Genomic DNA, 25,269 nt, shown 5'->3' with positions numbered 1-25,269 from the left:
CAAATAAAGCATCTTTTGCAGTGACTTGAAACACCCTACCCTTTGCCCTATGTATCACTCCCCTTTGTACATGGTTCTACTTCTTGACCATTCTGTCCACTGGTCCAAAACCTCACAGCCGTAGGTTTTGATTTGAATGGATATGGTAGCTTGCAAAATGGCTTTCCAAAAGATAGCCATGACTTAATCCCTGAAACTTGTAAATGTTACCTGTTTTGGGGAAAGGGGTCTTTGCTAGTGTGATTCAGCTAAGAATTCTGAGAGGAGAAAATCACCTTGGATCGTCAGGATGAACCCTATGTGCCATCACTGGTGTCCTTCGAAGGCAAAAGAGGCGGCCACATGACCGCGGAGATGGAGACGGGGAAGCGCTGTCAGGAGTGGGCGTGCGGCCGCCACCAGATGCGGAGATCAGCTTCCCCTGCAGCTGCGAGGGGCAGGGTCCTGGGACACCGGGACTTCAGACTCGGAGCTGTGACCGGATACACATCTGTCGTTTGAGGCTACCAAGTGTGGAGTAATGTGTTATGGCACCAGTAAGACACTAACAGAGTAACTTTGTGTATATTTACATGGTAAGTTGGCTGCATAATTATTACTCTTTTTCAAAAATTTCTTGACTTTTTCTAAATCATTCAGTTTTCCAATGGAATTTTAATTAGTCTGACCAGATTCAACTCAGATTGAAATTTCATTAAATTTATACATTAAATGAGAATGAATCAGTATTTTTATGAAGTGTATCCTCCTACCCAGGAGTATGATCATTTTCTCAATTATTTTGAAAGATTTCATAGTTTTCTTCATTTCTAATGTATATTTTCTCATTTATTCCTGAACATGTTTTTTCATTATTACAAATAATAATTTCTAAGTTGATATTTCAGTATGGAGAAAGGCTATATATTGATTTTGTGCATTTATCCAATCCCTCTCCCACCCAAATTTCATGTTCTTTTAAAGAATTTAATAGTTGTTTTAGTGGAGTCTCTATGAATTTTGTAAGGACACAATAATTGATTATTTTATTTACCAGTTTTATTACATCAATTAGCACTTGCTAAACAGTGTTCAGTTATAATAGTAATAGAAGTTATCCATAACTTTTCTATATTTTAATGGGATTCATTTCAGGGTTTTACTATCTTTTCTCACTTTTTTTGGCTAGACTGTGCAGCTTGTGGGTTATTAATTCCTGGACCAGGAATTGAACCTGGGTCCCCTGCAGTGAAAGTGCTGAGTCCTAAACACAGGACTGCTAGGAAATTTTCAACTATTCATTTTCATGTTTTTTATCAAGTATATCTTTATCCTGCTTCCTTCTATTTAAATTTTACCTAGAATTTTTAAGGAGAATGAATGCTGAATTTATAAAGTACTTCAGTTTCTTATGGTATAATCATATGGCTTTTCCTCTCTTTAATTTATTGAGGTAAGGAAGTAGGTTGATAGATTTCAAAATTTGAAATTTCCTTGAATTCTTTTAATAAGATTTCTTGGAATGCCACATTTGAGTGTGGCATTGTTATTCTATTTGACTGAAATTTTTGGCTGACACTTTAGAAAATTGACTCAGAGCTTTATTTTTTATATAAGCCTTATTAGATTTTGTATTGAGTTTATGTAATTTTAATAAAACAAATGTATATCTTTCTGTCATTTACATGCCATCTCCAATCACTCCAATTGCTGAGAAATTCCTATATTTTTAAAAGTTAGATTAAATTGACTATCAAATTATCTGAGCTTAGTGATTTTTTAAAATGGTAGGTATGTAATTATTTTAATATCAACTTACTGGTTATTGCCTAACCTGATATTTTAATTCTTGTTGAGCCCATTTTACTTGATTATACTTATTAAGGTAATAAAATTTTTATACTATATCTATATATATGATTTTCAAATAAAAATTTAAGTCTCTCATGGTTCTGCAGTTTTTCTTCTTCATGCAACACACTGAACATTTCTGCCTTTTTTTCACCAGTTATGCTTGTCACTCAATCTCATTCATCTCTTCAGTGAAATTGCTTTTGTTTGATGTTTCCTTCCTATTGTGCTTTTTCTATTCTATTTTTTTTTGAGAATTTACAATTCTTTCCTTTTTTTTGATTTACCGTATTTGTCCTAATATCTTCATTTGAAAAATGAAGTTCATGTTTTATAGTCTTTTATACATAGTAAAACAATAAAGACATATTTTTAAATAATATATATTCTTAGCTACATCCCATAATTTTTGTACAAAGTATTCTTTTTATTTCACTCTCTCCCTAGTATTTTAAATACTGTGTGAATTTAGTTGAATTTTCTCATGGATATAATAATTATTTAGAAGAATGCTTTGAGCTTTCATGTAGTTAATGTCCTTTCTGGCCTTCTTATTGCTGATTTCTAGCTTAATTGAGTCTAATCAAAGAGTGTGGTCTATAAAAAATCTCTCCTTGGATTATTTTAATACAATTTTCAATGTGGCTAAGTACATGATCAATACTATTAGTTGCTCCATTAAAACAGGAAAGAATGTATACTTTCTAGTTTACAAAGAGAAAGAAAGGCCTTATCCATTTGGTAACATGTTTCTAGTAAGTTGAGTTTAATGATCCTATTCTTCAGTAAATTGTTTATTTGTTATTTATTTGATATTTGGAATTCAGAAAGCTACTTATCAACAGCTATATTAGTACTTTTCCAAAGTTTCCTTAAACTTATAGTGTGCTTTTTGTTTTCATTTATTTTTTGATTTGTATATGGCAAATGAGATATTTAATTCATACAATTTTGCGACTATTATATCTTCTTTGTTGAATAAAACTTTCACCATTATTTATTCTTCCTTTACCTGTTTGATGTTTTGCTCTTGTATGCCATTTTGTCTGGGGTTAATAGTCTCAATTTTGCTTCATTTTGATTTGATTCCCTGGTATATAGTTGATAAACTCTTTATGATGCATATTTTACCATCACTTCAATCTGATCATCTACTCTGAAAGAATTCAGCTGATTTATGTTTATTTTAACAACTGATGTATGGTTTGTGTCCAGACTACTTTATGTTTGCTGTTATGCTGTTTTCCTTTTTCCTTGTGATTATAAATACAGAAAAGCAGGAGCCATTACTGGTCTTGCACTTCTGTACTTTGCACATTCCCTATCTTGAGATCCATGTTGTGAGTCAATTCTAATTTGTTAAACTGTGTCCTTGAATACTTTCCTCAAGGTCCAGAAAGTTTTATTCTCTAGATATACTCTCTGAGTCTTTGGAACTCTGAAAATTGATGCTATTTCCAGTCCTGGAATATGATATTACGGCTGGGTATAGGGTTAGAGAACCCTCCAAATTGCTTATCAATGAGACGTGCAGTGCTGACCTATCCAAGTGCACTTGCTAATCCTTTCACACATGAGGTCCAGTAGCAGCCCAGCCCACTGGTGCTTCTTTTCTAGGCTTACAAGGGTCACAAGTTCAGAGAATCCCTCTAAGGGGCACAGTCCCAGATAAGTAGGTGCATCCTTCTCCAAGGCCCTCATGGATGAGCCTACCTGGGCAGCAAAACCTATAGACTTCAGTCTAGGCCTCCGGAAGAAGCCAGCCAGTTCTGTGTGGGTCCCTTAGCTTCTGCTGCCACTGGCTCCCCTGTAAAGCTCAGAAACAATGTGTCCTCAGGGATTTTCCTCTGACTCTCAGCCTATTTTGTTTTTACAAAAAGGAAGCAGAAGGGGTGGAAGTACAGAGAGGCAGTCTGGCACGTGGCCCCAGGATACCATATTGCCTATGTAGTGTGTTGGCCAGAAAATTTGTTTGGATTTTGCTGTAAGATGATGTTACAGAAAAACCCAAACAAACTTTTTGGCCAGTCCAATACTTCATATTTATATAGAGAGGGGGTGGACTGCGATCCCGATTTACAGAGGAGAGCACAGAGGCTCAGGAAGTGGTCTGCTTCTCCAAGGTCACATGGCTAGTGAGTTACCAGGACAAAACAGAACAAGGGCTCAAGCATTCTGACATCTACTCCAGTAATTTTCTTACCCTAAGAGTTTTTCAAAAATGCAGCTTGCTTTTGCTTGGTTCCAAAATACATTAAACAGGATATGCCACCTGACATGGGGTGGGGGGGATCTCTCTCCTGTTACCTTAGCAGCCAAAAAGCTAAAAGAATTCTCAGGTATTCAACAGTTGTTCCTCTTTTTAGTCCACTTTTTATGTTTTTAGTCCTCTTTTTACATTTTTCCTTCATATTCTATGTTCCTACGCAAACAGGTGTTCAGTTATGGATGCAAACCAGTGAAGAGTTTGAGAGTCCACAGGATTCTCTTTGAATCATGGCTGATTTCTGGATCAAAGAGGATTATGGACAATGACCTCCTGGCACCAGTGGTAAAGAACCTGCCTACCAATGCAGGAGATGCAAGAGACGTAGGTTCTATCCCTGGGCCAGGAAGATTCCCTGGAGAAGGAATGGCTACCCACTCCAGTATTCTTGCCTGGAAAATTCTATGGACAGAGGAGCTTGGCGGGCTATAGTCCATGGGGTTGCAAAGAGTTGGACATGACTGAGCATGCACCTTTTTGTCACTCACAGTTATCATTCACAAGATTTGTCTCAAAACTTACTCTTTCTTAAGAATCACAAGGAAGGGGAACATCTCAGCACATGAGAGAGAGCTGGCCTTACTTCACAATCTAAGCTTTCAGCACAAACATTGTAAGGATGTTGAGGAATAGGTACACACTCACTAAATTCTCCTTATGCCAGAGGACATCTAATATTTTATAAAATCCAGATTCTTGATACTTATGTAGAAAAGTTGAAGAAAAGTGGGTCTGACTCAGTGCAAGTGTGCTAAGTCGCTTGAGTCGTGTCCAACTCTTGCAACCCTATGGACTGTAGCCCACCAGCCTCCTCTGTCCATGGGCTTCTCCAGGAAAGCATACTGGGGTGGGTTGCCATGCCCTCCTCCAGGGGATCTTCCCTATTCAAGGATCGAGCCTGCTCCTCCTTCAGCTCCTGCCCTGCTGTCAGATTCCTTACCACTGAGCCACCACGGAAGATCTCAAATCAGTGGGTTAGAGCTTCTCAAACTTGCCTGTGTATCAGGATTCCCTGGGGGCTTGCTGATACACGGATTTCTGGACCCCATTCCCAGAGATTAAACCCCTCTGGAGCTGCTTGAGGTTCTGTACTTTGGGTGAAAATGCCAAGTGGTGTTGATGCTGCCACTAGACTGACCATCCTGTGAGGGCCACCGGCCAGCCTGGAGTGGGGTATGAATGACTGAAGTTCATCTTCCAAGGCCATTCTTTCATAGCCCTGTTCTGTCCCATCTCCAAGCCCTGAAATATTTCTAGTGTTTTCTAGCCCTTAACAATTCCTGGCTGAAGTCAGAGTTGCTAAATGTAACTCCATTTTTTCAGAGCAATTTCTTTTAATAGGGTATAGGAATTCCACAAACCTCATAAACTAACACAAGAGACTCTAGAGAAACATTGGCATACATGGTCGTCTGCAAATGTTGGTCACTCATGCTCAGGGCAACCCAAATTGCTTGGTGAAGGTAGCTACACAGCTCAAACTGAGTCCTGTTTGTTTCAGGAGGCCTCAGCATACTTGGGGACAGCAAGCGGAGTGTGTGTGTGTGTGTGTGTGTGTGCGTGCATGTGCGTGCGTGTGTGTGTGCGTGCGTGTGTGCGCGCGTGTGTGTATATATAGAACTGTGCGTGTGTGTGCGTGTGTGTGTGTGCGTGTGTGTGCGTGTGTGTGTGCGTGTGTGTGTGCGCATGTGTGTGTGTATATATATAGAACTGCATATGTGTGTGTGCATGTGTGCGTGCGTGTGTGTGCGTGTGCGTGTGTGTGTGTGTGTGTGTTCGTGTGCGCGCGTGTGTGTGTGTGCTCAGCCACTCAGTTGTGTCTGACTCTTCGCAACCCCATGGACTGCCAGACTCCTCTGTCCATGGCATTGTCCAGGCAAGAATACTGGGGTGGGTTGCCATTTCCTTCTCCAGGAAATCTTCCCAACCCAGGGATTGCATCCATGTCTCTTGTGCCTTCTGCATTGGCAGGTGGATTCTTTACCACTGAGCCACCTAGGAAGCCCAGAAAGGCAGATGGAGGGGGATAATTTTTTTTTTTTTCTTAAAGCTGGATCTTCTTGGAAGCACACTTTCAGGTGTTGTCAGCGATAGAATTGATCATGCATGTTTCATAAAAATAGAAAAGAAACTATTTCGGTGTGGGGATGGGGGTAAGTGTTGGAGAGGAAAATAGAAAAGTACAAATATTAAAAAGAATACTCAATGCATTGCCCGCAAAATGCCACAAAAAAAATCCAAACAGACTCTACAAAGCATCTGTGAAAACCTCAGCAGGAGATCTCTTTTTTTCCATAGAGTGAAGGGGCTGAAAAAGTTGAGATATGTGGCATCATTGAGAGGCATGGGAGTAATAAAAATGACCAAAATCACAACAACCCTGAGGGAGTCAAACATTGGCTTGATCTTTTAGCAGTCAGAGAGATCAAGTCTTAAAATGCAAAGCTCTGTAAAAGCCAGCTGCATCGTTTACATTGAATGACCCAGAGAAAAGCTACAGAGCCAAGATCCCTTGGGATACACCTCAGTTTGATTTCGACAGTCAAGAACTCCCAAAAGAGGTCAAGGGTCAGAGGTCGTTTGGGAGATATGTGGCCCCATTTATTCATAATCAGAATTCTTTTTTGTTTATGTTTACTTGTATCATTTCTTTTTAGATTTCAGCCATTATTTAAAAATCTAATTCTAGAAACTAAATAATACATACTAATAGAAACAAAAGTTATAAATATTCAAAACTCATCTAATTCTTTAAGGGCATTTTCAAATCTCTACTTTCTTGAGGTTATTGGCAGCAATGGGATCTGTGTGGTGGATCTTAGCTCTCGGCTCCTTGACCTCAGGCTGGTAGCTTGAAATCAGTCATGGTGGGAGTATTTGTACCAGGATATTCAGCAAATGCTACAAATCAAGGCCTTTCCCCCCAGGGAGCCAGTTGTTAAACACTGGCCAGCACAGCATTGGGATAAAGTTTTTCTCCCAGATAATTGCAAGCAGCGTAATTTTAACCACAGGCCCAAAGCAAACACAGGCCTGGACACAGCTGGGAAAAACCTTACAGAGCAGACAGATCAGCCAAGACAACTTGAAGATGACGACAAGGCCAGCGGGGCTGGACGTCACTCGGAGCAACCTCCTCACCCACGCTGGCCGGACGGCCCGCAGGCCCTGTGGCTGATCCCTTTGAAGGGGAGGGCTTCGGCCCTCAGAGCTTGCTCGGCCCCCCAAAGACACACACCCCAGAGCAGCCCGCAGCAGCCCCTCAGCACTGGTCACTAGGGGAGAAAGAAGTCCAGATGATCACTAAGAGAAATAAACCAGCAGTAAATTTCTGTTAGATTTCTGAAAAACCCAGTCTCCTCACAACCTCACCACCGCAGTCAGCATCTGGAGAAACTGGCCTCCTGAGGTGGGCTGGGAGGCAACTGAGAGGGCGCGTCTCTCCCAGCATCTGTCAGGAGTTCCTCAGCCCCTGGAGGCATCTGGTCTCACCCATGAGTCCATCTTGACCAACACAGGAAGAAAATCGCATCCTTCAGCTGGTCTAATCACACGCTCTCGCCGGGACTTGCTCAGCTGCATCTCCACCTGATCCCTGCCATGTTTACTGTGACTTGACATCAAGTGCTCATAATTCCCTTGGCTTTCACTCTGTCTCTGCATCTCTGTGGGGTCTGGAGCATTGAGCAGTGGCCTGCCATGTATGGCCCTGATGATGTATCTTTCTCAGCTTTCAGCTGGTCCTCCATCCAACTGTACAGACATAACACCCAGAGATTTGCAGCAGCATGTCCCTCTCACCAAATGCAAACCCCTTGGGTTCTGAGGCCACCCAGCCTGTATTTGGTATCCCCATATGGACAAGATAAATTGGACCTTGGGTCACCCTTCCAGAAGAAGAAAGGCAGCTCCTTGCAGGGCTTTTCTTGGCCAGGGTGATAGAGCTGGCTCCAGAGAGACTGCATATTTATCCTGGAGAGGACCTCCATGTTAAACTTAAATTTCTGAGACTAAGTGAAGTTTATTTCTAAGCATAAAAACCAGACTCCCAGAACAAAGAAGGCCATATTCATTTTAATTCAGTCATGAGAGTTGGCAATTTTGGTTGGTTTGGAACTTATTTTTTTGAAGACCTGGTCTCTTTGTGTCTTTGTTTATTTCTCTGCAGTCACCTTTATTAAGGTGTAAATTACATACAATAAAATTTACCTTTTTGGCGTACAGTTCTATGAGTATTAACATATACATACAATCCTGTAACTACCACTGCAATCAAGATATAGAGCAGCTTCATCTCAACAAACATGTCCCCACATCCCTTGCAATCAAGCCCTACACTACTCACAGGAAGCCATCAATCCAGTTTCTATCCCTATGGTTCTGCCTTTTCCAGAATATCATATAAATGGAAACATATAGTACCTTTCCTTCTTAGTCTGACATCTTTCACTTGGAATAATGCATGTAAGAGTGAAATTTTCCATTTCACTTTTTCACAGTCTAGCTAACCACTCCAGGGCACTGTGTCAAGGCTGTTCTAAGGTATGTTCCAGAAATTATGGGGACAAGCATACAGGTCAACAGGTCACAGGCAATCCTGTGTCAACAGGTCACAGGAGTCTTCTCAGAGGAAGAAAACTGCGACTCAGGTCAACAAAGAAGTCAAACATAGGCTCCTGAGGTAAAGAATGAACATTCAGGCAAAGGAATCAATTCCCGAGGCCGAGGAGACATTAAAGCAGAGCTTCCAGACTTCCCTGGTGGTCCAGTGGCTAAGACTGTGCTTTCCAGTGCAGGGACTGCAGGTTCAATCCCTGCTCGGGGAGCTGAGATCCCACATGCCTTGTGGCCAAAAAACCAAAAAAACATAAAACAGAAGCAATATGGTAACAAATTCAATAAAGACTTTTAAAATGATCCACATCAAAAAAAAAAAAAAACTCTGATAAGCAAAAATACAAAGAGCTTCCTCCCTAAAAAGAGAAGCTATTGAACAGCAAAGGGTCCTATACTTTAGTCTAGAGACCAAGGAAAACATAAGTCTGCAACTCTAAGAAAGAAGTGAAAAGGATGCACACCTCTAACCGGCCAGGAGTCCAACTTGGTTCCCACAAACATCCCTCCATTTGGTAGGACAGTGACAAAGGAACAGAAACTTTGTGAACTGGAAATCCATCAGCTGAAGAAACAAATTCTACAGCAAACCTCACCTTGAGTTGAGAGTTTGAAGAAGTAAGACGGGACCAGAGAAGAGCTCTGAGTTCCAGTTCTGAAATTTTCCCTGACACGTAAATGTGAGAAAATAAATATCTTGTAAGGGGACTGTATATCCATTAGCTTTCCCATAGCAATGTTAACAGGACAAAATTGAAAAAAATAACCTGCAGAGTTTTGGCCAAGTGTCTCTGCGTAGCAGATCAGCTCCGTGGCCAACCAATGGCTTTATCCTGGGCGAGTCTCTTGACTTTCCTGGTCCTTTCCTCGTTTCTGTTACTAAAAAAGAGAGGAAAGGAATGAAGCTGGATCAAACCATTTCATAAGTTCCTCCCAGCTCTTCTATTTTCTAATTGTGTAGATGACGTCAAAAACTTCGGGCTTAAGGAAACTTGCCGCCCTCTCAGAAACGGGCCTGGAATAAAGGCGCCATTCATGGTCCCAGAGGTCAGGGAACACAATGAGGCTTTTTGTGCAGTGCTGGGTGGAAGGGTGGAGAGAGAGCCTGGGAGCGCTGGTGTTCTCTCTGTCCACTGATCAAGGAGTCACTAAAACTATGGTAGCGACAGTGAAAGTAGAAAAGAAAAGAGAAAATAGAGCACCCACGGAGTCCAGTAATCTCCTTGTAACTCTACGAGGCACAACAGAAAGAGCTCCGGAGGCCACTGTGCTGACCGAACTGTCTTTCGTAGAGGGCGGACTCCAGGCCGCATTCTCAGCAGCTCAGACCTTGTTGTAGCCAGCTGCCATGGTCTTGGACTACTGGAAACACTATCATAAATGAGGCTGGAACCACGGGTCTTGGGCTCCAGAAGAAACAGGACTGCTCCCAAAGGGAAGATCATTTCCTAATTCCCTCCTTTTATCACTGCCTCTCTGCAAGCCTTCCCCCTCCAGCCCTCTGCCCTGTGTCTGTCCCCACCCTATAGTTACAGCACAATCCCAGGAGGACCCCTCCCTCCTTGAGGGTGGTACAGGGCCTCTTCCCAACTCCCTTTGTGTAGAGGTGGTGCCCTGATGCATCAGGAAGTCCAGGCTGTGGTCCTAGCATGAGCCCTGGATTCCTAGAATGCCAGGGCCACAGGGACCCTGAAAAAACTACGCCCACTGGTGTTCAACCGGTTTTTAAAGTAGAGCAAAGCCTCTTGTCATGTAAACCTTGCAAGGAAAACCAAAGTGAAAAATTGATAAAAGCCGCAGAAATGGGGCCTTGTGAGGGTGGGGGGATTCCTAATATGCTCAGTCCCTTACCTGCAACACACACACGTGTGTGCTTGACTGCACACACACGCGCGCACACACACCCCCACAGAGACTCAAGCGCTGCTAGGGAAACAATTTTTTAAAAGTCTTCTCCCAATCCGGAAATCCTCCCCACAAAGTCAGTTACTACCAGGTAAGCATTAAACCAGAGCGTGAAGCACATCACAGGCCACCTGCTAAGCAGGAAGCAGTCGTGCTGGCCATTTGCTCAGCCCAGAGACGCAACCGACGAAAAGTGTTTTCAAGATAAACAGTAACGAGCCCTCCGGGTGGAAGACTTGACGGGACTACTGCTCACACACAGTTCACCCTAACTTTACTTGGGGATCGGGATGACCGTCTGTGTGTTGCTGTGAATGTGTGTGCTCAGTCGTGTCCAATCCTTTGCAACCCCTTGGACTGTAGCCCGCCAGGCTCCTCTGTCCGTGGGATTTCCCCAGGCAAGAATACTGGAGTGGGTTGCTATTTCCTTCTCTAGGTGATCTTCCTGACCCAGGGATTGAACCTGGGTCTCTTGCGTCTCCTGCTTTGGCAGGTGGATTCTTTACCACTGAGCCAGCAGGGACGTGCCTGTGTGCTGGTAATTATCCAGATAACAGGACTCTGTCTAGCACCTTGAAGGCACTTAGGCTCCTGCCCTTCCCCAGAGACCAGCAGGTAGGGTGCTGTCTCCCTTGAGCTTTACCATCAAAGATTTTGCTCTTGGGCCCTCAAAGAAGCCTTTCCTGGTCCTAACGCTAGCAAAGACTCACTTCATTCCTAAAGTAAACATTCTGTCATTTTCTAAGGTAATGTTCTGTCAAAGAGAGAAAAGTCCCCCCGGCCACCTTATTTTCACAGGGGGAGTTAAGCCTCTTCTGTTTAATTCATGTCTGTCCTTAACGATGCACGCACAGACACACATCCTCACACACAGCACTTATTTGAATCATCAGTGATCCTGAACTAAACTGCCTGATTCCTGCTGTGCGGAGACAACCGAGGTTCCCTCTGGGTGAGGACTTTCTCGGCAGTGCGGGGCCAAGTTACAAGGCAAGCTGCTTTGTTTGCTGCCTCCCCGCCTCTGCCCTTGAGCGGTGACCCCCACCCTGGCTGCACTCGAGAACAACGCGATGATGGGGCCCCATCCTGGATCAATCAAATCCTGATCCCAGAAGATGAGGCTGCGCTCTTCCTTCTGTCCTTACCTGGCCACTCTTTCTTATTATTATTCAACTAAAGACGAAGCTTCCCTAGGCCAAAGGAAGCCTCCGCCTTCATCTCCCTGCCCAGCCCAGGGCATCTGGGCAATCCTCATCTCCAAGATGAAGTCAGCGGCAGTTGGCATCAAGAGATGAGGTTTTCTTGCTGAGGGTGAAGAGGTAAAACTGTCTGTCTTAGTGGTTCTCAATCTTTAGAGTGTGTTGGAATCACCTGGAGGACTTGTTAAAAACATATTGCTGGACCCGCTCGGAATTTTGAGTTAGCAGGCCAGAGAGTCTGCATTTCTAGTAAGTTTCAGGGTGCTGCTGCTGCAGGGTTAAATCCGAAATTTTCAGAACCACTTGGCTATCTCACTCCTTTCTCTTTCTCTGTCCTCCTTATGGGACAAGCAAGAAAAGAAGGTACCAGGGTGCCTGCCCTTTGTTCTCTCTGCCCCTCTGCTACCACCCACGCTTGCCCATAGTTTGGGGTAACTTTTGAAAGATGCTTCCCAAGGCTATTCTTCAGGTAGTTTTCAAAAGAAGATACAATCTACATAAACAGACTTGGTGGCTTTGAGAGAGGTTCCCTGCCTGCTCACCACGCCATCTGAGAAAGCTCTTTGTAGACTGGACCGGGAGAGAGGGTTGTCGGCGGGAGTTGGCTGCAGACAACATTCTTGTTTTCATTTTGCTGTTATTTTCCGCTCCACCCCCAGATGTTTCTCACTGCCCTGAGCTGACTCTTTTTCTCGCCCCCAGGAAACTGGGGTCTATCACCAAATAGAGAAGAACAAGAGAACTTTAGAAATGTAAAACTATGGCCCAATCTCCAGTGTTGCAGTGCCATAGAAGACGGTAAATAAATAAGAACCAGTCGGAAAATACCAAGGAATTTGAATTGACTGGGAGAATCAGAGCTGTGCTTTAGCTAAAACCGGAGGAAGCTGGGAAAAACAATATGCACCAAGTCAAGGAAAAGTTCACTTTACGAAACAAACAAAAGAATGGCAAAGGCGAACAGGGGAGGGGAGAGTAGAGAGACGCAAGAAAACTGAAAAATGGAGAATAAAGATGTGAATACATCTGGTTCTGATTCAAACCAAATGTAGGTAAGATGTCTCAGATCATTTCAAGTCCAGTGTCTTTGCCAAAGTTTCTGCCCAACTCAATACTATCATTCTCACGATGGCCTCTGGTCCTCAGCTCCTATTTTTCTTGAATGAGTTTCAAGTTCGTGATAACGTTGCTGGCTTGAGCAAATAAAAATACAGGGCACTCAGAAAAATTTAAATTTCAGATATTTCAAATATTCCACAGTGTACACTTATACTAAAAAGATTTTCATTCTTTATCTGAAATTGAAAATCTAACCAGGCACCCTGAGTCTGTAACCTACATCATCACCACCAGTCTTAATGCATAGTTTCTATATAAACTCAGGCACTGGGCGCTGCTCTTATTCCTTATTTGCCAAAAACCAAACCAACCACCTGCAGCCTTTACTACAGTTCCCAGATGACAGAAGGGTTAATATCACAGCAGCACGTATAACTTAATACTCAACGTGGGGTCTAGCAGCTGCCCAAAGGTCCTCTGTCATTACTACAATTTGGGTTTCACTTGCCTCCACTTTCTTTGTCTGCCATCACTTCTTTTTCTTATTCTTCTTACATTTGAACTCCAATTCACTTCAAATGCCAAATATTTCTAAGCCTTATATTGTTTTATTCTTCCTGGCCTTCATCTGGGTCTCATTTTGCAACCCCAAGTAGTATCTCAAAGTATCACCTAGAAGTTTTAAAAACATACAGAAGATGGGGGTCAATCCCACTCTAAAGCCAATTTTTTGTTAGAATATTAGGTATTTTAAACCGCCAGTGAATTCCTGGCTTCCCAGGGAATGCCAGTAGTAAAGAATCCACCTGCCGATACAGGAGACACAAGAGACTTGGGTTTGATCCCTGGACTGGGAAGATCCCCTGGAGGAGGAAATGACAACCCACTCCAGTGTTCTTGCCTGGAAAATTCCATGGACAGAAGAGCCTGGCTACAGTCCAAGTTGCAAAAGAGTCAGACACGACTTAGCAACTGAAAAACAACAATGAATTCTAATGTTCAACCAAGGCTGAGAAATAGTCACTTAGATCAGTGTTTCTCTAACATTAATTTACCCAAGAATTAAGGAAGATCTTACCAAATTGTAGGTTTCAGTTCAGTAGATGGGCATCCAGCTAGAAGCGGTGCATTTCCAACAACCCCCCGGGTAATGCTGAAGCTGCCGGTCAGAGGACATTATCAGTCACAAAATCTCAGAGGGAATCGAGTGACAGGTGTTCAGAGCCTCCTTTGAAGGGAGGGTTCATCACTGACAGATGGAGCAGATTCTAGACATGGTGGTTAGAATGCCAGCTCCCAGGGTGGGCAGTTGGACATATGTGGCATCATGAAGGTAGAACAGCATTTCTTGATCCCATTAGCTTCCTCAGTATCCGAGACTTGAACTGAGATGTTTAGATCCAAGTACTTCCTTAAAAAATAAGACCCAACATTTATGTCTCTTCACTTGTTTCAAAGTACTTACCAGAGCGACAGCTTGGTGGCCTCAACCCTCTTTGGAGAACATACAAGAGAGTTACAAGTCCCTGTTAGACATATTAACTGAAGGTCGGTCTGGCTGCTTGCCGTTCAAAAACCAGAAAAGAGTCAGGTTGGTGGAAAGGAAAGTTTGTTTGATTTTGGATGCTAGCAACTGGGGGAGAGTGGGGGGACTCCTGTCCAAAGGCTGTCTCCTCTCCCCTGACAATCAGTGGGCAAGTTTTATAGGCAGAGGGAAGGGGCTACATGTAGAACAGCACAGGCAGCTTTGATAGTCAGCTTGAAATTGGTCATTGGTGGTCTGAACAGCGGCATCTTGATTGTTTTAGGTACAGTTAATCTTCAGTTCCAGGGTCATTTTGTTCACATTTCCTTGAGGCCAGTTCTCGGAATTATGGCAGATTTATGTCACGGCTACAGTCTGGGCATCATGTAGTTAACCTCTCCACCTGGGTGGGGGTTTCAGTATCTACAAGACAGCTCACAGGACAGGGCTCAGACTGTTATCCCTAGCCCTCGAGGAGGAACTAATGATCCCTGACTTTGCCTACTGACCAAACTATTGTTGTTTTGTCCTATTTGAGTGCTTTCCTTTGTTTCTGCATTTTCTCACTTCTCTGACTAAACCTATTCTTTAGCTAAAGTTTGTTCACAGGCAAAAGGCAGGCAGAGGACATGGGGTGGGGTGGGCTGGGGGAAGGACCATAGTGTCTTGCTCCATTTCAGATGGACGTAAAAAATGAGGCCCAATGATAATAGATCCAGGATCGTTATGATGTTATAGTAAAGATAAAAATAAAGATGTTTCTATTAAAGCCAGATGTAGCCTCTAATTTATATTGTGATTGATGATCAACCAGTGCTTCTCAAATACTGCTGTGCACACAAACCCCTGAAGTCTTGAGAAAATGCAAACTGAATCAGCAGGTCCGGGTGGAGCCAAGGGTGGGTGGAGATCAGTTTCCATGTGATGTGATGCCCATGGACCTCACTTTGCATGTCAAGGAACTCACCCTCAGGCCAGTGGACTCTGCCCTGACATCAAGTGGACTCAGCTTTCTCAGCTGTGGCCTTCTTCTCATTATTCTCCTGTGAGATAAAGCATTTTGCCAACCTACTGGCTGAAAGCTGGACTGAGAGTTCTGTTCTCTGACACTGTTTATCTCCATTAAAAAGTCAGACACAATGCTTTGGAAAAAATGTGTTTGTTTCCTCAATATACCCTAAGTTATCATCTAAAACATAAAGTGATATGTAGTCTCAACACTTCAACCTTCAGAGTGTTATCTCAGTGCTTCCTATGGGACATGATCTGCATCACTTGTGTGCAAAGAAAAAGATTTACAAACTCAGTATCGATCCACATCTTTTACTATACTATCACCACTTGAACACAGGTCTCTGAAAAACTCACAATTTCTACTTTGCAAGCATAACCAATCTATGTTTCTTCTTAAAATTCACTCTCACCTTTAAAATAAATGCATTCTTTTGGCTTGTGCCAGGAAGAAAGAAATGGCCAACTTTCTAAAAATGAATTCCAAGTTAAAAATTCGGGCAGCTCTTGATGTCAAAATTGAGATGTCAAAAAGGAAGGTTGTGTTTATTTGGCAAAAGATCTCAGTTGACAGTGTCCTTAAAAATCAGATTCTTACGGTTCCCAAAAGAACTGATAGAAAAGTTTCTCAAAGGTCTCTAAAGCTCTCTTCACTCTTGTTTTGGGAGGGAGAGAGAAAAAAATGAAACATCATCTCTTCCACACACACCATGTACTCAAACACCCACACTCACTGTTGTCTTTGACTAGGGGAAGGTACCACATTTTTCAGCAACTGACAGAGAATAGCGGTGCCTCTATTCCACTCATACAAACCATTGCCTTCCTGTTTGTGAAAGATTTATGGCATTAATAGCCCCAATTTTGCACTACTCCCTGTGACTTTGGTAGTGACCTCACACACTGACTCTGGACTTGGCCAGTGGGAGGGCAGCAAACTGGACGCAAGGAGACACTTGTGAAAGCAGAGTATCTGCCTGCCCTCTGCTCAGTACACGCCTCCGCTGTTCTGCGGGAGTGTTATGAGACACATACAGGGGAGCAGAGTGATATCGAGGCAGACCTACCCCAGCCCTCCCCCAGCTAAGCGTGAGAGACAGCCTGGGGAGGTCAGCCAAACCCAACCTGCATTAGCAGAACAGCCTGGCTAACTCCTAGACTCAGAAGGAACACGTGAGTTTTTCCAAACTACTGTGTCTTGTGGGGCTAGTTCCACAGAAACATATACTGAAAACACATTTGACATCATCCTGAGAGTGGGAAAGTCACAATCTTTTCTGAGTCTACAACTTTCGACTCCTTCCGCGAAGGGGTCATAAACCTAAACACCTATAGATGACAAGCAGGAAATTTTAAGTTGTGAAACTATTCAATCAAAAGACAGCACAGTAGTAGTCGCAGATAAATGAAAACATATAATATATCAGAAAAACATTCATACATGGTGCTGCTTATGTCTTTAAAAAACTATATAAGCCAATTAAAAATGTATCAATTAGCTGAGTATGGGCCCATGGGCCCTCACAGCTGAAGTCTAATTTCTAGAAACTCTGGAAAACAGGTATGTTTCATCTCAGAAACAGGGATGTAAATGCCTTGGCCAGATTCCTACAAGTGGTTGAAGATCAATCCAGGACTTGAACCAGCCCTGTTTCTGCCACCCTACAAGGTGGTGATTTTATTAGCATTTTCTTGCTAAAGTCAGTAACTAGTCCAAGATCACATTCTCAATTAGTGGACAATCCAGGATTCAAATCCAGACCTGTCTAGTGAGCATACTTACTATTCTGTCCCTCTATACATTAACCATGAATGTTTCAAATGTCCCATACCAGAGGTCAGCGGACCATGGCCTAATCCAGCCACCTGTTTTTGTAAACAAAGTTTTACTGAAATACAGTCAATTGTTTGTCTCTGGCTGCTTTCCCACGGGGCTTTCCAGGTGGCTCAGTGGTAAAGAATCCACCTGCCAATGCGGGAGGTATGAAAGACACCAGTTCGATCCCTGGGTGGCAGGATCCCTGGAGAAGGGAATGGCAGCCCACTCCAGTACTCTTGCCTGGAGAATCCCATGGACAGAGGAGCCTGGTGGGCTGCAGTCCATGGGGTCACAAGGAGTCGGACACCACTGAGCAACTGAGCACATGGCCCTGCTTTCCCACTACCGTAGAGCTGGTCGTCGTGACAGAGACCAACAAAGTGAAAGTGCTGCCTCTCTGGTCCCTCATGAAGAAGTCTGTCAATCCCCGACCTGGAGGTCTCACGTCCTCTCTTCAAAACCACAAGGTCTCCTGGATAGCGGGGCTCTCCCGGATAGTGGGGGTCTCCCGGATGGGGGGGTCTCCTGGATAGCAGGGGTCTCTGGCTTGCCCACTGATGGGAGCTCTAATCCAGGCTCACTATGATTCCAGGGACATGATGGGCTTAAGGACAAAAGTGGGCAAAGCTGGAAAGAGAAGACAGTGAAAGAGCATTTTGACCTAACATTCATCCTAAAGTTCCATAATCTCAAAGTTCGCAGCAGGAAGCAACCCATTCCCTAACAACCAAATAAGCAGCAGCTATAGATAGCATCAACATAAACATACCTGCCTACTCCTTGGCACTTGAAACTTTTCGTTTTGTGTTTCATTCAAATGTGGGAAGAAACCATCAGCAGGACTCCTCAAAGTTTCCCGTGTCTTTAATCAAATAAATAATGAGGAAAATCTGTCAGTCTTACCAAATAGCCAAGCCCCTGTTTTGTTTTGTTTACCAAAAAAGGAGACAAAATTGTGATTTGAGCCTATGTTGGAGAGAAGGGAAGGAAAGACTTTTAAATAAAATGGTCAAGTGCTTTCACTTTTAAATAAAATGGTGAAGAGTTTTCACTCCATTCTATGTAAGGTATAGAGCCAAGTCCAACTGGGTGCTCACTCTGGACAGAAACAGATTCCAGCTGATAATTCTATTTCCATTTTTTAAATTGAAGTATAGCTGATTTACCATGTTTCAGGTGTACAATAAGGTGATTTAGTTATGTATATTATATATACAAATATATATATATATACACACATACATATATATATATATGTGTGAAAGTGAAAGTTGTTCAGTCGTGTCCAGCTCTTTGCAAACCCATGGACTGTAGCATACCAGGCTCCTCTGACTGTGGAATTCTCTAGGCAAGAATACTGAAGTCGGTTGCCATGCCCTTCTCCAGAGATCTTCCTGGTCCAGAGAATGAACCCATGTTTCCCACACTGCAGGCAGACTATTGTTTGATCTACTCTGGAATCAACCACAAACATGTTGCTGATGTTCCAGTTGTGTCTGACTCTTTGCAATCCCATAGACTGCAGCACGCCAGGCTTCCCCGTCCTTTACTATCTCCTAGAGTTTGCTCAAACTCGTGTCCATTGAGTTGGTGATGCCAGCCAACCATCTCATCCTCTGTCATCCCCTTCTCCTGCCCTCCCAGAGCCTGAGACAAGGATTCTGTGCACAGCCTCATGAATTAGAATGCATGGTGACCTCTATTGAAGTACAATGTACATGAAGTAAAATGCACCCATTTGGAATTTCAGCTTCTAGCTACAATGGAGTGACAAGGACTGGAATGCCCCTCCCATCAATTTTAAATAACTAAAAATTTAGACAAAATACATGAAGCTATAATTTTCAGAGATTCAACAACAAACAGAGCAGGGCAGCGGTCCCAAAGAGAAGGAAAACAAACACGGTGAACCTATGATTGCCCCAGCTTACCATCTAGAGAGTTTTCAGGCTTCCCTTTTCATCACTGTGCAGTATTCAGTTGCATGAAGATGCCATTATTCGTTTATCTATTCAACAGCTGATGAACATTCAGGTTGTGCCCAGTTTTGAGCAAATACGAATAAAGCTGTTCTGAACATTCGTATATAGCTTTTTGTTAAAGAGCTTCACTTTTTTTTGAGTAAATACCTATGAATGGAATGATTGGGTCATATGATAAATGTACATTTAACAATATAAGAAACTGTCAAACTGTTTTCTAAAGTAGTTGCTTCATTTTACCTTCCCACCAGCAGGCATGAGAGTTCCTGTTGCTTCACATCGTTGCCAACACTTAATACTGTCAAGTCTCTTTTTTCTTTCTGATTTTAGACATTCTAATTAGTATGCTGTTGTTGTTCGGTTGCTAAGTCACATCTGACTCTATGCAATCCCATGGACTATAACACACCAGACTTCATTGTCCCTCACTGTCTCCCAGAGTTTGCTCAAACTCATGTCCACTGGGCCCATGATGCCATCCAATCATCTCATCCTCTGTCACCCCCTTCTCCTTTTGCCTTCAGTCTTTCCTAGCATTACTTTCTTTTCCAATGAGTCAGCTATTAGCATCAAGTGGTCAACATATTAAATCTTCAACTTTAGCATCAGTCCTTCCAATGAATATTCAGGGCTGATTTCCTTTAGGATTGACTGATTTATAATAGTATTTCATTATGGATTTAATTTGTATTTTATTATGATTAATATTGTTTAACATCTTTTCATGTGATTACATGTGATTATATATGATTACATATATATTCTTTGGTAAAGTGTCTATTCAAGTCTTTTACTCATTTAAAAGTTAGATTTTTTTTTTAATTATTGAGCTGTAAGAGTTCTTTATATATTCTAGATTCAAGTCCTTTGTTACCTACGGTCAGCACATTTTTCTCCAGCTTGCAGCTTGCCTTTTAGTTTCCTTTATGGTATCTTCCAAAGAACTAGCGTCTTGTGCTTTTTTTTTTATGCTGACAATCTCATTTTACTCTCAAAACAGTTACTTAGATGAGTCTGGTATTGTTTTAACATTTTAGAGATAAGGAATTTTATAGGTTTACTGTTGTGTTCGAAGTCAGACAGCTTTTCAGAGCAATGTCAGTATAAGACCTTCAGTTCTCAGATTCTAAGTCTATACAGAATTTGATGTGTTGACTCAGAAGCAGTTCAAGGTTTACCTTCTTCTTTGCATCTAAAAGAGACCTACTGTATGGGATGACCTAGTCCCTGGCAGATGGAGAATTTCAAGGCTATTGTGTGAATCTGTATTCCAGCTGCAGCTGTGTGTTCCCACCCGTGAACGGAAACATGGAGAAAGAGCAGGAGCTACCAGCAATTTTAAATTCCTTCAAGCTGAAAGCTATTTATTAAACCTGACAGATGATGGCAGAGCAAGATCCTGCTCCCTCTCATCCCCTCTGACCTCCCATCAACTTCCGTTCCTATCTTGGACTTTTAAAAAAGTGTTTTTTAATGATATCCATAATTCATGAAAAGAAATGATAAAATCAAAACATATTACCACTGGCTTATAAATGCCTGTGCCTTTAATTATTAATAGCCCAAGAAGAAAGTCAGGATGGATCCCAAAGGTGAGAGAGATAAAGGCAAAAGTGGGGGAAAAAAAGTTGATTGGAAAAAAAAAAACTAAAGTTGATCGGAAACCTTTGAGTACAAAGGTTTCCAATTTGGACCATGCACATTAATTGGGGATTTAATCCTTTTCTCAAGGAGCAAGCAGAAGTTTAGCGAACACAGGGCCTTAGCAATCACCTAATGAAAAGCTGTCATGTCACATATGGGAAAAACCTGAAGCGCAAAGCAAGGCCTCCCTTGTGTTTCAAGAGAGTAGGGGATGGAGCTAGCATTGAGACATGTTTCTTTTAACTGCCAGTCCTGCTCTTTATTCTATTCTGCCTCTTTCATTGCCACACTTGACATCAAGAGAGGATAAGTGTTTTCCAAGATAAAGGGACTCATTTTCTGCAAAGCCTAAGAATCAGCTCCCACTTTCACTGTTTCAAACTCATGGCAACTTTTCCAATTCAAATAGAACCACTCTCTCCTCCCCTGGAGACAGGGAGCAAGAACCAGCCTGCCTGGGCAGAACCAATCTAATGGTGATTTACCTAAAGAGCATCAGTATCCTCAATCCCTCCTAGCACCTGGAATTCTCTTATGGGAATATATTCTTTAGGATGAAGTGATGTCAGTTTCCCTATAAATGGGAATTGATGATGTCAGTTCCCCTATAAAAGCTACTCCTCCCCCAAGTAGTAAAGACTTCTGCCATGTCCTGCCCACTGTCTGCCACACATAGTAAGGTGAGGCTCCAGGACCCTTCCCGTAAGATCCCATTGTCCAATAAACCATGGGTGTCTCTGCCCCTGGCTCCAGGCTCTTTCTCTGGTCTTGAGTCTGGGCAACTACAAGGCTTGCAGGGTGCAATCCAACTAAGGGACAACCATGAGATGATAGAATTCTGCTTAGAGATGTTTCAACTGAATAAGGAATTCAGAACATTGACTACCCAGACTGGATACACCTCTTCCCTTTTTCTTCTTTGCCCAAAGGCAAATTAACTCTAGGACTTTCCCACAGGACCTCAGCTCTAAGAGGCAGAAGACTGCTGTGTCAGCACTTTCTGGCAGCCTTTCAACCAGGCTTTCACTTTTAGCCACTCTATGATACCCTCTTCTATTTTTTTTTTTTTAAAGTCAAAATGTATGAGATTTTTTCCTCTTCACTGTCTCTACTTTGATTTTGAAAGGTACACAAATATGTAACAGCACCTTTTTCTTATTTCTAACATGCATAGTTTATATTTTAAGAGAAAACAATCAAACTAAACAATAATGACAAAGACACACAGGTATGTCCATTTGGGACTAGACACACCACCTCCCTGGAAACTCCCACTCACCCCAGTTTCTATGGAAGGTCCGGCATCAATGAGAAAGGTACTTAACATTCAGCTTGTGGGACAGGGGTGGGGGAGCAAGGGCCAGGTTATGTGCTGATATACAGGGGCTTGGTTCTTAGTGATCCCTCCAGTAAGTCCAAGATGGATTGTGTCTTCTGCTTTTGGATTCACATCGGGAAGCCAATTAAATTAAAGGGCTATTCATTTCACTATATTTATCTCCAGGCTGCTCAAACAGAAATGCAAACGGCTTCTATTGAGTGAGTTTTCTGCCTCAAACAGAATGAGATTGTAACACCAAACACCATGTACTTCAGAATCCCATGGGCATTAAGGGGGAAAAACACAGATCCCAACCCTAGATGCGGCCTGAAAGCTCCTGTGAATGCAGATAGATATTATCCCAAATGAAGGCGTGGTTAGCATCTATGACCACTCACGGGTCCTTAGAACAGTTGTCAGAAATGGGTCTGTTTACTGATATGGACATAACTGGGAGAAAGGAAGAAGAAATTCTTTTTTTCCAATTTCACTCGGGAGAGTGGAGAAATGACAGATTGTAAATACATTGCTCTGAATGATAATAAATAATGAACATAAAATAAATAACAAGTATGTAAACATTGCTTCTTTGATGTTCCTTACTTACGCAGCAGCAAAGAGAGTTGCCAGCAAGCCCATGGCTCCCAGCTCCCAGTTTCAAATACCACAAAATGGAACAGTAAACTGTCTCAAAATTTCAAACCAAAGGTCCAGAAATGAGTTGTGCTGGCCTGGTTGGCCTGACTCACAATGAGCAGCTGACAATGACCAGGTAAGAGGCTGAAGAGCAGCTGACTCAATGTGTCAGGGCCCACGGTGAAGCCGTGAGGGAAGACGGACCGAATTGGGTCATTAAGGTCTCTTGAGAAAGGATGGGTGGGGAGTGGTGACTGAAGAGCTGACCCCACCTGTTCACTCCATGTGTATATGGCTAGGAAGGACCTTTAAAAAATAGGTTAACTGGTGGCTTGTCCATAAAAAGAACCTGAAGCAACTAGAATTTGCAATTTTTTCCCTTAAAAAAATGTAGCATGTGGGATGTGAGATTGCCCTCCAATAGTCCTTGCTCAAAAGTAATTTCCATATTGAACAGAAGACCTTCCTTAGGAAAAAAGGAAGACTTTCCAACTAGCCTATAGTCCATAAAATAACAGTCTGCAACCTGCCATTTGTAGATCATTTCAGGGCCTGGCCAGCCCAAATTGAAACTTGCCCATCACCAATGGCAGATGAAATGCAAGGTTCCTCTAATAGCAGGGCTACTAGGGTCTCTGCGATGGAGCAGACGTGGGTTATGATGGTTGTTGTGGCCTTCATTATTTACAGAGACCTATTTGGCAGGATGTAATAAGCAGAACAAAATTTGAGACAACAAAAATGTCTCGGTGTTTATGAAAGCCCAAACTATTTCCCAGGAAAAGAAGTCATTTAGAGCAAATTGAAAGCACTTGACTTCATCTTCACTTTTATGAAGAAAAAAAAAAATCCCCAACTGAGGACAATTCAACTCAGTCTTTGAAATTCACATCTGTCTAAAAATGATTGGAAGGAAGGAAGGAAGAAGGGAAAAGCAAAGAAAAAACGGAGGGAGAAAAGGATCAAAGGCTGGTGCAGAGCCCAGAATGTGAACATTTGACCATCTTGGTAACATGCCTCTCAAGTCTTGAAACCCACTCTTTTTTTTTCTCATATAATAAAACAAATGTAAGCTTGAGGCCTAATCTTCTATCAGGTAAATTCTCCTCTGAAAAGTCTGTTGTTTTTTGGCAAGTGCCCCAAATAGTAAATTGGATCAAAATGAACGAGCAGTGTTTGATTCTCTTATATTCCTACTAGTGTTTGATTCTCTTATATTCCTACTATCCACAAACAAAAGCAAAGATAAAGAAAAATGCAAGCCAACATGTATCAGAATGTTCACAGCAGGTCTATTCATAATAACCAAAAACTGGAAACAACCCAAATGTTCATCAGGAATAGAATGGATAAATAAATCATGGCATTCATATATACTGCAATACTAGCAATGAGAATAAATGAACTACAACTACAGGCAACAATAGGAGAAAATCTCACAAGGATGATGTTTAACAAAAGAAACCAGATGGAGTGGAATATTTATCATAATACTTCAATTATATTAAAGTTCAAAAGCAGACAACCAATTTATGGTGGTGAAAGCCAGATTAGTGGTTACTACTGGGGAAAGGAAACATGTGGGCACCTCTAGAATTCTTGTCATGTTCTATTTCTTGATTTGAATGACAGATACACTTTGTGAAAATTCATCAGGCTACACAAGTATCGCTGGTGCTTTTTTCTGCATGTATATTTTACTTCAGTAAATACTTTCCTTAAAAGTGTGTATGACATGAGTAAACTTTGGGGGATGACAGAAATGTGCTATGTTTCAACTTCAGTGGTGATTACAAAATCATAGTAACCAATCTATACAGTTAAAATTGTTGAATTTATTACCTGTAAACTCTGGTTAGTAAAACTTATTTTTTAAAAGAGTATATGAAAGAGTTCTATTCTCTACACAGCAAAGCAGTTTGAGAAAAAATCAGAACAAAAGCAAATATTTGCTCTTATTCCTGAGCTTCATTTTGTAGGAGAAACAAATCAAAGGCTCAAATGCTTAAATGTGTATAAATTATCAGAATTTGTTGTTGTTTAATCACTCAGTCGTGTCTGACTCTTTGTGATCAGTCAATCACCAGGTTCCTTGTCCATGCAGTTCTCCAGGCAAGAATACTGGAGTGCATTGCCATATCCTTCTTCAGGGAATCTTCCCGACCCAGGGATAAAACTGGCACCTCCTGCATTGGCAGGTATATTCTTCATCATTGAGCCACCAAGGGAGCATAAATCATTAGAAGTCCTCAAAGGCAGAGATCCTGTTTACACGTGAATCCTATTTATACATTCAGGATTAGCCAGTTGGAAAACTGAGGCTAGGGATTCTCCTTTCAATTCTAATTCATAATCCTCTAAATTTCTCCCGGTGTCGCCAATGCGCCTCTTCAGTTCAATTCAGTCACTCAGTCGTGTCCAACTCTTTGCAACCCCATGGACCGCAGCACACCAGGCC

Source organism: Odocoileus virginianus, chromosome 9 (assembly GCF_023699985.2).
Source record: "Odocoileus virginianus isolate 20LAN1187 ecotype Illinois chromosome 9, Ovbor_1.2, whole genome shotgun sequence".
NCBI lineage: Eukaryota > Metazoa > Chordata > Mammalia > Artiodactyla > Cervidae > Odocoileus > Odocoileus virginianus.
Note: the sequence above shows the minus strand (reverse complement) of the source record.